Source organism: Columba livia, chromosome 16 (genome assembly GCF_036013475.1).
Source record: "Columba livia isolate bColLiv1 breed racing homer chromosome 16, bColLiv1.pat.W.v2, whole genome shotgun sequence".
NCBI classification, from domain to species: Eukaryota; Metazoa; Chordata; class Aves; order Columbiformes; family Columbidae; genus Columba; species Columba livia.
Window position 1 is genome coordinate 2,710,242 of NC_088617.1, and position 16,133 is coordinate 2,726,374.

Consider the following 16,133-nt stretch of genomic DNA (forward strand, 5'->3'; position numbering starts at 1 on the left):
CTTTAAACAGTTGAGTTTCCATCAGAAAATTGAACAAAAGATAGTTTTGCCTCGTTCAGCCATGGTTAAGAGCATCGTGTTTCTGCACTGTCTCCAGGAGGTGCAAGCACTGCCCTGTACCCGCTTCCTCCAGGGAAAAGGTGTGGGCACTGTGGTTGCACCACCTTGTTGTGGCACCTGGATGTTGCTCTTTATATTAGGGAGGGAGATGAGCTTCAGACATGCTGTCTCTGTCATTAGCTTCACGTCCTCACTTATTCGTGTATCCCAATAGCTCACGAATAACGCTGGAGATGTTCTTGCGTGTCTCTGATGGTGCAGACCCTGCGTGTGCCTGTGTTGCTGCCTGCTGGCCTAGGCAGGTGACTCTGTGAGAGGATTTCTTACCTAGGTTTATATAGTTTCTTACCTAGGTTTATGCGGTTGCATGTAAACAATCACATTTTTAGTCAATGGGATAAGGGATGAAAGCTGGTTTTTTTTTCCTCAGGAAAACTTACGTGACTTAAACTTGGTGACCAGCAAATCCTTTGCAGAAATGAACTTTGCTCAATCTGCATTCAGCTACATGAAATCGTTATAACATAATGGCTCTGCCGATTTATTCATACATCTGATATTTGCTAATGTGCTTTGATTTATTGGCTTTCTCATATCACAGTAAAACTGTATTTTTATGTACTTTATTTCCTCTACAATCCCTAGCATGCATAGTTCCTGCTGGGCCTTTGCAAATTAATCTTTGATATTTTTTCCTCGCATCTTGCACAAACAGAGAGCACCATCCATCTCATTTTGAAATTGGTTATGCTCCAACTTTCTGCTTTTCCTTCTTCTCTTTTGCCCCATAGTACTGTCCAGTGGGCACGTGTGTGTGTGTTCACCCCAACCATTTGCTCGTGTCCCTGTGTCTCTAACACACGGCACAGCAGAGGGGACCTGAGCAACAACGAGCTGTCACCTTTCCACTCATCAGCAAAACAATGTATTGACTGTAGCCAGTTTGAGAGATGATGTTAAACAGCAAAAACCAGTCACGCTGTCTGAGACCTCCAGCCAGGCTGGGGTCCCGTTAAGCCGAGACAGGCATCATGCAAACCCACCAGTTTGTGCTTAGAAGCTCCTTGTGTTAAACTTCGAGGGCCCTGCACAGGGAATAACATTGATTGTGCTGCCTTGTCTTTTGGGATGCCCCAAACCTGCCGTTTGTTTAAATTTGTGTGTCCAGGACTTAGGCAGAGATGCATTTCCAGAGGATGCTCAAAAGGAATTACTGGGGCACTGAGGATAGATTTAAATTTAGGTGTAATTGTCTCTTTTTGCTTGTACAAAATCAGACAATATCTAGAAAATCTGCCTTGCTATCCTTTGTTGCTGCTGCTCTTCTTTTCAAAGACTTTGCTTGTTGCACATAAATATGAATACCCAAAACAGGTACCAGACATTGTAAGCTCCATGCTGGATATCCTAGGAATGGAAGAAGGATGTATAGAAGCAGTAATAAAAGTTTAAATTGTATCAACCATTTTTGAAAGCTGGATTCACCAAATGGTTTAATGGAAGCATTTGGATGCTGATTAACTTTTTTCCAGCTCTTTTTAGGTGCACTAACTGAGAGAAGGATAATCAAATTTAAGTGACTCTGCTTAATTCACTGGAAACCATACGATCCACCACTGTGACAGCTCTTCTAAATGGCTTGTTCCATTAGCTCAAACAGTTTGGGACCCCTGTTGCACAGAGTAGTGCAGAGCCCAGGCAGGGAAAGCCAGCCAGATTATTTCCCAAAGCTGGTGGAATTTTTGTGATTGCTGTATTTTAAACTACTTACAAACATACTGTTAATCTGCTCCAAAATACACCTGTGTTTCAGGATCAAGATAAGTGCATTTGAATGCAAATGTGGTAATGCAATGCAAATTGCTTTAATGAAAACGAAGCTGCCTCTTTAAAAGCATTGATGTTGCCAAAAGAATACAGAATAACTTCCCAGAGTACACAGCATCAGGAGTTTGCTTTCAGAACTAGACACTCACCAAGGAAGGCACATACAATGCATAAATAAAGTACAGTGAAAAGGGAACAGAAAGGGGAATAAAGCTGAGATGAAAGGAAAGAGGAGGAGAGATTAAAGTGAGAGGGAAAGAGAATGCTACAAGAATCAGCAGAAGATTAAACTTGCATTTGGTCACAAAAGAAGAAAGAACTACATTGGTGCAGTCTGGATACAGCAATATATATATACATTTAAAGAAAAATGAGGGCGAGAGGGAATGGTTTTAAGCTGGAAATGCTTTGGAATGAAAATCCCAAGGCCTGTCCTGTCCCAGATCTGATCCTAAGTTGAGTGCAATGGATGACATTTCCTTCCAGTGTTCACAGGCAGGAAGATCCATCCTTGGGGCGCTGCACGATGGACTGCGGCTGCACTGGGAACTTGATCCTCTTTTTAATCTTGTGACTGATGAAATATAAATGTGAAGAAAAAGAAGCAACATCCCCATCCCCCCAGCCTCCCCAAATCCAGAATGGATCCACTTGACATGCAGTGAACTGGGGCCCTCATAGGAAGGGCAGGAGAGAGAACCGGTGTTGCCACTGATCAGCAACAGGAGTCTGGTATCACTGCATCACTGTGTAAAGGAGAAACAGGGAGGGGGAGAAGCAGCCTGGTTTGCTCTAAGGCCTTTGCTGGGGCTCTCGTTCCTGTTCCATGAAGCACTAAGGCGCATCATTTCAGTGAAAAAAATGCAAAACTTTCCTTTTACTTTATAGTTTCAAATCTAGTGATCAAACTAACAAAAAGAAGTGTAGTAGAGAAAGGGAGGCACACTCTAATTCATAATTCAGATGTTTTCCTTCTGTTATTTGGTTTCTATTCTTCCGAAGCACCACAAGTTAATATTCTACAGTAGAGTGACAAAAACAGGGGGCAGCTGTTCAGCCCTGGAGAAAGAAGTCCGCTCACGTGTCTGCAGGGTATCAATGGGGACAGTGATTTACTGATGCTGGGGTTATCTCTCTGAGGGAAAGGGCCTTTCTCTGCCAGCTGGGACACAGAGACGAAGGCAGAGAGAGTCACAAGCTGTGTGACATGGCCGTGCGCGGTGACATTCTGCTCGGCAGCTACAGGGGGCTGTGCTGCAGGGAAAAAAAAGGCTGGATTGCAGCAGGGTTGACACAGCAAAATAGCACACAGGACTGGGACTGCAGTGAGGTGCCCTTTGGCCCCTCACAAGTTGACATCGGAAGAAGCTGAACTGTCTTTTCACTCTTGCATAGTGCAGACAGCAGTTATCCAGTCACTGGAACACTGTGTAAGTAGCATTAGAGGAGACAAAATTTTATTCTGATGCGCTCAGGTGTCAGGATGGTGAGCACAGCAGGTATCTAAATGTCCTTTCTTTGTAGCTTTTTGTTGTGTGACGTGGGGTGACTCTCTCCAATGCTGCCCACAGGAGCTCCAGCACTGGTCCTGCCCTTGGTCCCTGGCTCTCCCTCTTTGAGGTCCATGGCACCTTCCTGAGACTTTTGGCTTTTTGTGCTAAAAGCATTAGGAGAAGTTACAGCAGTGAGTTTAGGGTTTAGTGGCAGAGTGGATGCTTAGTTTATCTTCCTGAACTTAAAAGATTGAATACATGATTGCTTGTGACTGCCAGGCATAGACTTGAAGACTCAGACGGTAATATTCAGACCTTTATTCACTGATCACTAATTCCTTCCACCGATCAGTTTTGTGGTCCATGCCTTCAGTATCGCTCTGTATAAAACAGATATAAAGTGGCCTGATGAAGAGGAACAATCCCAGGGCTCATGCACTCCATAGGGCTAAGCAGAAAACCATGTTCTGTTCTCAAATGATTTGTGCGGACATAATCAAATAACTTTCTGCCTCTCTTGCCTCAGTGTGCCCGTCTGTAACCAAAGGCTGTGAGCCATGGTGCGTGGCTCCAACACGCTGCTGGATCCCTGGCTGAAAACCTCTGTAACATTCAGGGAAGTATAACTGAAACGATGAAGTTTCTTCTCTAACAAATGGTCTTTGGGGCCAGGCTGGTATAAAACATGTTTGTGTGAGTCTAGTACTAGACTGTCATTTTAACTTGGATGGTTTCCATGGACTGGTGCACTGCAGGTTGAGCAGAGGGCTCTATGGAGTCCCTGTGGTTAAAGGTCAGTGCTGGTATCAGCAGAATTTTAAGTCTTCTCTCAGCTCCTATAGTGATGTATTTTAAGGACATTTTTTGCTTTTTGTATGAGCAAATGTTGCCTGTACGGGAGTAATGGGCACATGCATTCCTGTGTTTTGTGTCTGACCAACCTTCTTAGGTCAGATGGGAGAAGCAGGACAGGGAGCTGGGAGTGGGGAGCATCTGCTCCCTGCATGCAGGAGGGCGGTGAGGTCCCCTCCTCACCCTGTCCCTTCTGTGTTGTCCATCTGGACAGCAGGACAGGACAGGAGGTTATCATAGCTAGCAGAGCTATCCCTAGGACAAATAGCGGTGAGCAAAAGGATCAGATACAGATCGTGACAGATACGTGGACATTTCAGCTGAACGCTGCTCTGTGCACTACAGTGGTGATTTGCTTAAAGATGCCTCAGCAGTGGGTGTGTGAAGAAACCTTATAGAACCGTCATCACCAGCAAAAACAAAACTCAGCACCGTATCCTGTGACCTTGCTGTGTGTCTCTGCCTTCAAGCTGGACTGATGCTGCTCCCTCAGGTGGAAAGGGAGACAAACCCAATCCTGGGTGCTGTTGGAGGAGGCTGGGTGCAATCTTGCTGCTTTTCCGTGCCAGGTTAGTGCCACAGAATTATAGAATCATAGAACAGTTTAGATTGGAAGGGACTTTCACAGCTCCCCCAGTCCCCCCTGCCATGAGCAGGGACATCTTCACCAGCTCAGGGTGCTCAGAGCCCCGTCCAGCCTGGCCTGGGATGTCTCCAGGGATGGTTCATCCACCACCTCTCTGGCCAACCTGGGCCAGGCTCTCACCACCCTCAGGGGCAACAATTTCTTCCTCATGTCCAGCCTGAATCACTCCTCTTTTAGTTTAAAATATCACCTCTTGTCCTGTTGTAACAGGCCCTGCTAAAAAGTCTGTCCCCATCTTTCTTGTTGTCCCCTTTTAAGTACAAAAAGGTCACAATAAGGTCTCCCCAGAGCTTCTCTTCTCCAGGTTGAACACCCCAACTCTCCCAGCTTGTTAAATCAGTCTTAGTGGATTACACTGGCTTAATAAATGCAATCCCATTTCCTTCAGCTCCAAGGCTACAGCCCACTTACTGAGAGCAACTTCTGTAGCACGGGATGCAGACATCTTGTACTGGCGCTGGGGCTCATGGACTCAGTCCCCGCCATCATTCATCATGGGCTTCTCAAACGAGGCGAGGATGCTCTGCGGGAACAACTGGCAGCCAGAGCAGCAGGGAGGCTCATGCAGAGAGATATTTTGTCTTTGCGTCCTCAACTCGGAGCTTCCCTCTTCTCCCTCGCGTACCAGGAGCAGTGGGTGAGCACTCAGCGCCGTCTTTCCAGTGTCAGTGCCAGGGAGCAGATGCTGTGGCTGTTGTAGGATACTGAGCCTGCCTTCAGACCTCTCAGGCCGTTAATGGCATTTGCAGCCCCTCTCATTCATTCATTCATTTTTTTTTTTTTCCCTAAATGTGAGTATGTAGAAGTTGATGATAAGAGCAAAAATAGAGCTGGCTGCTCCCAGGATATGCTACTCCTTCCAGCACTGAATTATCTGTAAAATGACTGATGAAGGGATACAGCTTTTTGCAAGGAGTTTGCCTTCAAATGCTGATTACTGGACAGCAAAATTGCACATATTTCTATAGCCATCTTTTCAGGCCCTAGAACTGTTTCCCTGTCTGGAAAACCTGGGAGTGTGGACCATGGCGATGTGGAGTGAGAAGTGCAGCAGGTTGGTGAGGACAAGGACAAGAGCTGCAGGTCTCCTCCTGCCCTGGCCAGCGGCTCGAGCCACCAGCATGTCCCACTTGGTGCCTGTGCTGTGGAAACTGAAAGCTGTGATTGTGAGTAATGAATGCGAATCCGCTTCTGTGGGGTCAGAAGTCCTGGAGTGAGATAATCCAGGCTGATACCAGTTTTCTGCTCTGTTGCTTTTCCTTGTAAACCCATTACCAAGGATTGAGATGGATGCTTTCCCATGACAGCTTTACATTGAGGCAGATTCTTTGTCCATGTTGAGGTTTCTAGGTATGTCCCAAAGACATTAAGAGCAACATGGGTAATGCAGGAGGAGGGATGAAACTCTATTGTATTTCTTTTTTCTTGTTGTTGTCAATTAAAGAGGATTTATGTCTTGTTCCTCTGTTCTGTAATTACCCCCTGGATTTATTTCAGATAGCTCAAGAAAACAATATACCTCCAGAACTTTCTGGCTGCTGGGAAGAGTTATTGCTGCACCTCCTGACTGTCTAGCAATACCCAGCTCACTTCATTATTTACTTTGCCGTACTGAAGCAGAACAGGGTATCCATTGTCATTTTGTTCCCTTTCAGGTAAGTACATAAAAAATGGCCCTGGACATGTTGGGTACAGTGATTGTCTAGGAGAAATTTAATCAGGCATCACAGCCAGTATTAATTAACCCCTGTGCATGTCAGGCTGCGCAACTCCCCTGCGATAGCCTGCAGAGTCAGACTGCGCAGCAGAGAAGTTGTCATTAGTGATGAGTGAAGGCCAACCTGTTGTTTCTGATGAAATACTAATGATGGTCTGATGCTGCGGGCTTTTCAGTTTGCGTGCATCTCAGTAACAAAAAAAAAGAGATGTTTTTCTACTTCCACTATGAAACGTGATCGACTGGCACTTTAAGAGGATGCGTGGTTGCTTGATTTTTCTAAAAGCTGAGGAGTGGAGAAGGGGATTTGTTTGCACTTGAAGGAGGGCTTGACAAAAAAAAATGAAAGAAATATTGACATAATTTAGGTAACACACAGTGTAAACAAGCTGCTAGGTTTTTCTTACAATAATTTACATCCACTCCTCTGCAGAGTGCAGCCTGTGTATTTCTCCTCAGCTGAGACAAAGCCAATCATTTTGACTTGCAGGTTTTCTCACACATATTTCTGCCATATTTGCCCTGAACTTTGGGTTTGATGAAAGTCCATATCAAGTCAAGCTCTGCTGAAATCACCACGGGTTTAATGCAAGATAACTAACCGGCTTGTTTTATTCATACGTATCTTCGCTTCACAAGCTCAGCCTGAGTTTGCGGACAGATTTGCTTCCAGCGCAGTTATTTGGGATTGCGGGTTAGCTCGGGGTCACGCAGGTCTGCTGCTGGAGGAGCCAACACACGCTAGAAAAACATCCCCACTGGGAATGTGCAGCTTCTCCCCACAAACGCAGACAAGTGATTCTGGCTGCAGCCATCCCACCCGTGAAAAACTAGGTGATTATTCATGGAAATGATTCTACAGTCACTTCAAGTAGAACCATCCAGGCATAAAAGCAACTTGCTCTGCTCCCTTAGGTGATGCTGGATGCTCTCATGTATTAAGCATGTTTGCCCTGGGGTCACTTGGCCTCAACACTTTGGACAGGACCTAGATGGGACACATTGACTCTACCATCACTTTAAATGGCAGGTGGTTGAAGAGACTGGACAACGTCCTCAGACACATGGTGTGAACTGTGGGGTGTCCTGTGCAGGGACAGGAGTTGGACTCGATGATCTTTGTGGGTCCCTTCCAACTCAGGACATTCTAGGTGGCTGTGTTGGTCCCAGGGTGGGACTGGTGCATTTACTTTAACTACTGATGCTGCATTAGTCCTAGGGGAAGAGAAGACAGGTTGTGAGAAGCATCCTTGGAAGAGGCAGTAGAACAAATTACCTTGCTCCTATCTTTAATATCCAGTGTCCTCCTGCTTGGCAGAAGTATTTCTGCTGTCAAAGGCAGGCTGCAAAGTACTGCTGTGCCTATAAAACCTCCCTTGCTTGCCAGCAGGCATAAATTACAATGCATCTCATTTCTCAAGGTACTTTGCCATAGCTTGGGTAGGAAAAGCATGATATAAAACCAAATCATTATTTTTTTTTGTCAACAGTGTTTTCTATAAGAATCAGGCCCTAAATGGGTCCTCCCCAAGGGTTGTCTACCCAGGCAATATGTCACAACTCCCTCAAGGCTGCACTGGCCATTCCCCATGGTGAATGTCACTGTTTGTCTCTTTTTCTTTCTTGGTTATTCTTTTGTGGCAGTTCCACGTTTTGCTTTCCTTACATCGCCATGCTCTTGTGTTCTTCCCTGTTTTGGAAAGCCATGCTCATGTCCCAGAGGGCAGAAGAAAATGTAGATGGCCATGGGGGAAAGAGCTTTACCTTTGTCGGTGTTTGGAGAGGGTTCTAGTACTGGGGGAGGATGAGGCTTTGCATTCATTGCAACCTCAGGCAGAGGGAGTCCCACCATTTCTGACTCGGTTCTTTGTTTCCACCAGATGAGTAGCTCTAAAATAACGTTATCGAACAAAGTCGCTCTTTCTGCCTCCAGAAATTCAACCCTGTGCTGTAAAGGTTACTCTTGCTGTTAAAAATGCTAGAAATCAGGGCAGCTGTTGCAAACATTTCCTGCTAATTATTGCAGAAGACGGTGCTCATATTCGTTTGCCATTTTGAATGGGGCTTCATTCAGAACTTCTTGTAACACAATGTACTGTTTGCTTATTAAAAATAATGGACTGTCTTGAAAGGTACCTGGGAGCAGACGGAGAGAGAACAATCATTATTTTTATTATTAATACTATTTCTAAGTGAAAATGAAAGGTCCAAGTTAAAGCTCTGTCATGTATTTGTGGAAGTCTTCATAAGCAGTGCTCACACCACAACTGAAATTACAAATACCACGTCTGTGAGATCCTTCTTGTGGCATCACTGCAGTGTTTGTCATGTTCAATGTTCTTTCTGAAAGAGTTGGTGCTGAGGAGCTTCAGGCATTTTTACTTGTTGTTTTCCTACTAGTGTCAATGAGGGGATAAGTTCTTCTGTTTTTTCACCTCTCTCCTTTAAATGTACCTATCAGGCTTTCTGGGAAAAAAAAAGTCATTAGTATTTTTATCTAAACAAATGAATAACATGCTGGCAGTTTTCAAGTTCCCTTTTAAGCCACTATCTTATACTTTCATATGGTAACTCCTGAGCCAAATTCAATAGAGTGAAGAGCTCTGTCCAGTGAAACTGTGCAAAGTGAATGGTATGAGAATGACAGTTTCTCACAGTCTATATTGCAAAGCGACAGGGAAGCTGGCACTCTGAATTGAACTGTTTGCTGAACAGCGATTCTTCAATGGATTGCAATGTAATTTCTCCTCTTTCTTTTGAAGTAAGGTGAAAGATAGTTTCCTTCTGATAATTGGCTGTGGAAAGTAGGTTCCCAAGTCCACAACACTCGTAGTTCAATGCAAGATTGATCTGTAAGCAGAAATTGGGCAAAAATAGGTAAAGAGTTTTCAGAAGTCTGCTGCATTTGTCTCAGATTCATCTAGGAGTTATAGGCGAGGATTCCTCGGTCAGGTCTGCCTGGGAAAGCTGGTGGCTAGAAAAAATAAACTCATCATTTGGTGTTTTCTTTCTGTATTTCTGTCCTCAGGGTCCATCAGCTGTGAAAATTTCCTCTGCTGCTTTGACATTTGCTTTACTGTATAAACAGAGACATTCAGGTTTCTGTCTTTACTCCCTATGTCATTCAAACCCGCAGAGCTCAGGAAGGAACGGGAAGAGAAAACTTGCGTCTGATGCTGAGGAACTGCTGGGAAAAGTCATCTGCTCTCCCCCTGACTGCTTGATGTGCTGCGGAAAGAGGATGGATTTTACCAGACTTATTTGTGCTGTGTAGCCTGTCTGAAATTTAGTCTGTTACTGTCTTAGGTTTATAAACAGAGTTGGTGCTGATTATTGGTGAAATCTGGCTATAGGGCAGAGCGTGAAGACCTACCTATAGACAACAATGTATAAAAGTGTGGAAGTGGAAGAAGGAAGACCCAGGGAGGCAGAGAGAAGCTATAAAGGAGCCAAAGGAGCTGCAGCAGGAGCTGAAAAGCTGCAGGTAGAAAGGCCCCAGCAGAGAAGTGCAGCAAGCAGCTGTAAATCCAGCTGTCACCACACCTCTGGGTTTGGATCCACATGTTGGTCCCTATGTTTCCAAACTGGTGGTGGTATTTCTCAAAACGTATCAGACTTGGGGCTCCTTAGGGAAAACAGCACATGTGGGTTTTTCCCTGTCTTTGGGTTCAGCCAGGATTTTAGGTAGATTGCCCCTTTTTACCTTTGTATAGTGTAATCTGTTGTTGTTGTTTCTCTTTGGTAGCAGTTCATCTCTTAGAAAAACTGGAGCAAATACGATACTTGATTTCCCCTGTCATATGGTGAATTCCTCTGCTTCATATGTTGGTTGGGTAGCTGATGAAGAACACCAGGAGGAAAAAAAGCAATTTAATCCAGCACAGGCACTCACAGCTGGTATCACAGCTATGTATTCAAAGTGATGGTTACAATACTGCTGGAAAGACATAACATTTACTGTTTCCAATCATGTTAAGCTCTTCCCAGTTAAAGCCACACTGTTCTTCATCTTCAGAGTTAAACCCCCAGATCTGTGCTTCGAGTAACCCTGTGCCCTCAGTCTCTGTGCGTGCGGGTAAACCCAGCAAGGAGCATGAGAACTGCAGCGAGTATGGGGAGAAAATGTATTTGCGTGGATTCATGCGAGGCTTGTCTGCTTCAAATATACCTGTTCTCGGGTAATTACCAGCTGCTTTTGAATCTTTCCAGATTCCCTGATTCTGCCACCCACTCTTAACATGGACAACAGGATTTCTCAGTCTCGGCTGTGCTCAGATCCCCCTTCTCATGTTGTCAAATGACTACTCCAGAAGTGAAAAAGATACGAAAGCTCTGCAGCATATTAAGTGGTTGTTAGTGAATAACTCCAAGTTAGACTGTGTTGGTAGGCAAATGAGGGAAATTTAACACTTTACAGGTTGCCATTAAAAAAAGGGTGGTGGCCTCAAGTTGTGCCAGAGGAGGCTTAGATTGGATATTAGGAAAAAATTCTTCATGGAAACGGTTGTCAGGCATTGGAACAGGCTGCCCAGGGCAGTGGTGGAGTCACCATCCCTTAAGGGGTGTAAAAGGTGTTTAGACGAGGTTCTTAGGGACATGGTTTAGTGCTAGAGTTAGGTTAGGTTATGGTTGGACTCAATGATTCTGAGGGTCTCTTCCAGCTGAAATGATTCTATGATTCTACAATGAAGTACAAATACTTAAAAAAAAAAGCATTGCAATCTTGTAATCCATCACTCCTTCTCCCTGACAGATTTGGGGTATTTCTCAAAGGCTCTTGGTTCCTTCCACACCTCCTGACCCCTCTGCTCTCCCTTCCCCTCTCTCCCATCAGCAATTCTCAGCTCAGCGACCTGAGTCGGTTAACAGTGCCAGTTAAGAAACAAGGGGGTATCATAAAACACCAAGTAACTTTGCAAGAACACAAGTGATATTTTGCAGTTTTTGGTGAATTGCCTTGGACATGCTTTTGGTAGGTTTGCAGCATGCAGGATCTCTGCTGAATCACAGAAGACCTGGCCCTTTAGTGCCCCCACCATCAGAAAATGCCCATAGCCACGGGGGGCTCTGCCCGGGGCTGTGTGTGTATTCAGCTTGATAAAGCCAAGCAGGACCCTGCAGCCGTTTGTCAGTGGAGCAGAGCTGGGCAGTGGCCTTGTGGCTACAAGGTTAAATAAAGCAGGCCCTGAAATGCGTGTGTGAGAAATGGGATGGCTGCCATGGAGGTAAATCAACGGCGATAACGGCGGCAGTGAGAAATACCGCTGCCTGCTCCCTTCCCGGAGTCCTGCGAGTTCCCAAGTCGCCTTGAACAAAGGGTTGGTAACAAATGGCAGAACGGGCTCTTGGTTCTGAAAAACTTAATTTTGACTAATCAGCCACAAAGGTGAAACTGGAAAGTGATTTTCCTTTCCTGCAATGACCAAACTCCAGTGAAACCACTCTGTTAAGAGTATTTGCAGTCTCTTGTTTTTCCCCTAGTCCTCCACTTTAACTGCATGGCTGTGTAGTTATTAGGATTGCTCAGCGCTGGGGAGCTTTTCAGCCAGATAGACCTCAGGATGTTCCAGTGGAGCCTGATGTGGCTGACATGCCACCAACTGTGCCGGGTTTGCCATGTCCCAGCACCAGCAGTTGTACCTTCCGTGGGGAGTGCGAGGTGGATTGGAGAAAATGTTTAAATACTTGTGAATAACAAACTAATCTGAGAGTTTGGTGATCTGTTCATAGACAATTTATAGGTGGTGAAAGGTGAAACTGTTTGATCTGTTTATAGTAAATGACTCAGCTTTTTTCTTCTCAAACTCTGGTCAACAAGAAAAGCAAGAACTCCCCGTACAAGTACCAGCTACTGGGTCTGACATTGTCAAGGCTGAGATATTGATCTTCTGCTCCTGGCATTTGATGAGTCCCAGCTCCAGGGGGTATCACTAGGCTGCAGATCCCTAGGGCTACAGACAGCTCTGGTTTCTACCATCCCACAGGAAAGGTTGGGCAGCACCAGGTTGTTGCACAAAGCCCAGGGAAGGGAGGTTGCTAACCCCCAGGTTAGTGCTAGAATTAGTTTAGGTTATGGTTGGACTCAATGATCCTGAGGGTCTCTTCCAGCTGAAATGATTCTGTGATTCTAGGTTTTCTGCTTCAGCTTTGTCTGGAGGAGCATATGGCTATCTGAACCTTGCAATATTAAATTAGTCCAGCCCTTCAGCCTGGGAGGGAGGGAGGAAGGGATTTGTTCACACAGACAAGTGAATTATTAATCCTATTTCCAAGAGGTAACCTCACTGAATCACTCACACAGCTGCTTCTTTCCCTGTTTGTAGGGCTGCAACTGCGGCAAGGTTAATATGGAGCGTCCATCATTTCCATTAATAGATGGCAGTGCTGTGTAGATCCCTTGTGTGGTCTGCCTTTAATTATTTTTTAAGGCGCCCTCTGTATATTTCTTTGCAGTGAAGGCTGGAGAATGGAGGTCAGGTCTGCGGGCTGACTGATTAAACCTGCCCATCACACCTTCTGTACAGGGCTCTTGCCAATGCAAATAAAGCCTTGTAGTAGAAAAAAAGTGTTGGAGCAGCCTGCATTTGTGAGGAAGCAGATTTTAAATAGATTTATTATTATTTTTTTTTTTGTTGGGGTGGATGGTAGAGGGGAAGAACAGGTTCTTTCCCCTCTACAAAATACAGAGGGAACACTGAGCTGCCTTCTGTGGCTCCAAATCCTAGGTGCACTAAGGATGGGGTGAACAGCACTACTATAGGTATCCCTTTTTACTGCCCTGGTAGTGGTCAGGACTGCTCTCAATACTTCAATTTAAAAGGGTGGCTGTTACCTGAGAATGAAATTACATGCAAATATCTCTGTTGCCTTAACCTGCCCTCTGGGCATCCAGTTGACTTCACGAGATTTATGCCACGTGCTCATGAAACACAGAAAAGAAACAGAGTTTACCAGATCATCACACCTTACCTCATGTATTTCACAGTAATATTAACATACAATAGTCCAACCAGAACAAATGTTTCTTTCTTATCTACTGCTCTGACCAAGAGGGAAATAGCTCATGTGAGGCCTGTGTGCGTGCAGGTACATAGGAAAAAGCAAAAATGAGTATTAAAAGTAGCAGCCAAATAAGTTCAACCATCATGCAGAAACCTTACGAGTAGCATACAGAGACTGGTAGCAGGAACAGGGCCCTGGCCCAGACAGAAAAAGATTTGCGTTCAGGTGAAAAGAACTGAGGGTCAAAGTCAAGTTCTTGCTGTTGTCATTGATTTACAGTGTCTTCTGTATCTGCCTTTGCAGTGGTCAGTGAGGTATGACTGGATCTGCCCTGTCTCTGTCTCTCCAGATATCTGTAAGAAATAGTTTATGAGAGAAATATCTGGCTGGCAGCTATTTGGTGAGAAGTATTGAATGTACATCATATGATGCACTAAAACTGTAATCCCTTATGCTGGAGAACACTAGGAGCTATTTAAGCTTTTATGGCTGGACCTCTAGTTATCTCCTGGTGTGTTTTAGTTGCTGCAGATCAGGTTGTCATGAAGTATGGAGAGGACTTGTTTGCAGATTATGTGTCTAATCCACTGTTCTGATCACCTCAACCCATCCGCTACTCGCATGCCACTAAATAATATCCAGCCCCAAATGAACACAAGCTGCTAAGGGGTCATTAAAATTCCCTCTCAGTCCTGATCATTAAACAAACCATACAAGAAGCAGACTCCATACCTGGAAAAAGTGGCATGTTAATGGAGATGCACCCAGCGTAATTGCTGTCATCCATCACCCCTGTCCTGTTCTTATTGACAAAGTGCAGCTAAATATTTAAATAAGCCATTTTTCTTCAGAAGCCGAAGGGTTAGATGCAGCCAAATTTCTCAGTCTAGTCAGCAAACGATACAGACCCAGGGATTAAACAGGATTTGCTGAGTGAATGAGAGCTGCTTCTGCGTTATGCTTTATGGAAAAATATTCTTTGCTGCCAAGACTGTTGCTTGGGGCGAGAAGGGGAGGAGAGACAATTCTCCTTCTTATTGAAAGCAAACAAAATACAACTAGTTTCTCTTTACTTGACACTCTTGATTTACTTTGAGGGTGTAGTTGAAGGAAAACATGGCTTTCTCAAGCCCCATTAGACACTCACACTTCTTCTAAAAGCAATACATTTGAAATGAAGACGTAGCGTTTATAAGGGTCCGCACATCTGTTTTGCTTCAGAGTCAGCTCCTTGCAAGGCTTGCCAGGTAAAATAGTAGAGTAAAATAGAAGAGAAATGCTTGTTGAAATAATTTTTACTTGGATACATGTTGGCATGCTGCACTTTTCCCACTTTTGGTGATGGGTATATTGAATTTACGGAGTAAGATAAGAGGTTCTCATTGAAGCACAACAGGTACTTGCAAAGGGAGACAGGAAGGGTTTACAAACACAAGATGTTTCAAAAAGGTGGCCCCAATTTCAAAAACATAGTGATTTCAAAGTGGATCCATCCTTTTGAAACACCTTGTATTTGCTAGGGTTGGTCAGAAAGTTTTTGAACAAAACTTCATTTGGAAAGTCTCAGTTCATTAAAAGTGAATGAAGTCATTCATGGAAAAAATGGTATTGATTTTCTTTTGAATAATCTGAGTATAAATTTCTAAGCTTTGGCTACTTCTTTTTCCAGCATAAAATTACTTGGGTTTATTAATTTGTCTTAAACCATAATAATATTATGGTTAAAAAAGCAAAACAAGTCAGAGCTACAGAGTGAACAGCTGATTCTAGTTAAATTGAAGTGAAATATTTGAAATTATCCAAACCAATCAAGTTAAAAATCTCCCTTGGAATCTTGAGTTTTCAAAGCTGATTTGAGTTTGAAACTTTATGGTGATCTGAACAAAGGAAGAATGACAGTATTTCCCATCAGTTTTCATGGGATAAGAAAATCAATTCCTGGCCTTTCTTAGGGGTCACCTCAGCACTGTTTGGCAACCAGCAGGAGGGATTGTGAAATATTTTATCTGGAAGTGCGAAATCCCCTTAAATCTTATTTTTTCTGATGGCTGCATGTTGGTGAGGGGAGGAAGATGAGATCTGCCTTTGCAGTGGTAGCAAAAAAGTTTGCATGTCGTAGTGTTTTTTAGGTGATGCCCCAGATTTGTTGATCTGGCTGATTTGGAAGCTGAGAAAAAGTTCTGGCCGTTCATTTTAGGCAAGTGAAGAAGAACTGCAATAAATGAATTGGTCAGAGCTATTCAGTTTATGGAGTATTTGGGAAGACTTTTTCTCCCCGCATTTTATTTCTCTTTGCATATTCACGATAATTTCTTCTAGAATCTGAGCTCAGATAACATCTGAACAGAGCTCTGTTCAAGGCTCAAAATATTGCTTCTCTCGCCGGTACAGCTGTCCAAGGATTGCATGTGCTCATCTTGTCAGATCAAATGTTACGTACTTTTCCCCCTTGAATCAATCAATGTCAGGAATCCAAACCTCATGCCCATCTCCAGGGAAAGATAGCTGCACTTATAAATCATAAAGCAAAAAATTA

General features: G+C 44.1%; 1 long non-coding RNA gene across 1 annotated transcript; it reads left to right on the forward strand.

The window, feature by feature from the left end:
• The first annotated feature begins 1,773 nt into the window (after positions 1–1,773).
• Positions 1,774–12,743, forward strand: LOC135575555 (uncharacterized). The gene is made up of 3 exons (XR_010466526.1): positions 1,774–6,044; positions 6,376–6,533; positions 9,624–12,743. It is a non-coding gene; the product is annotated as an uncharacterized LOC135575555 (long non-coding RNA).
• Positions 12,744–16,133: the final 3,390 nt, after the last annotated feature.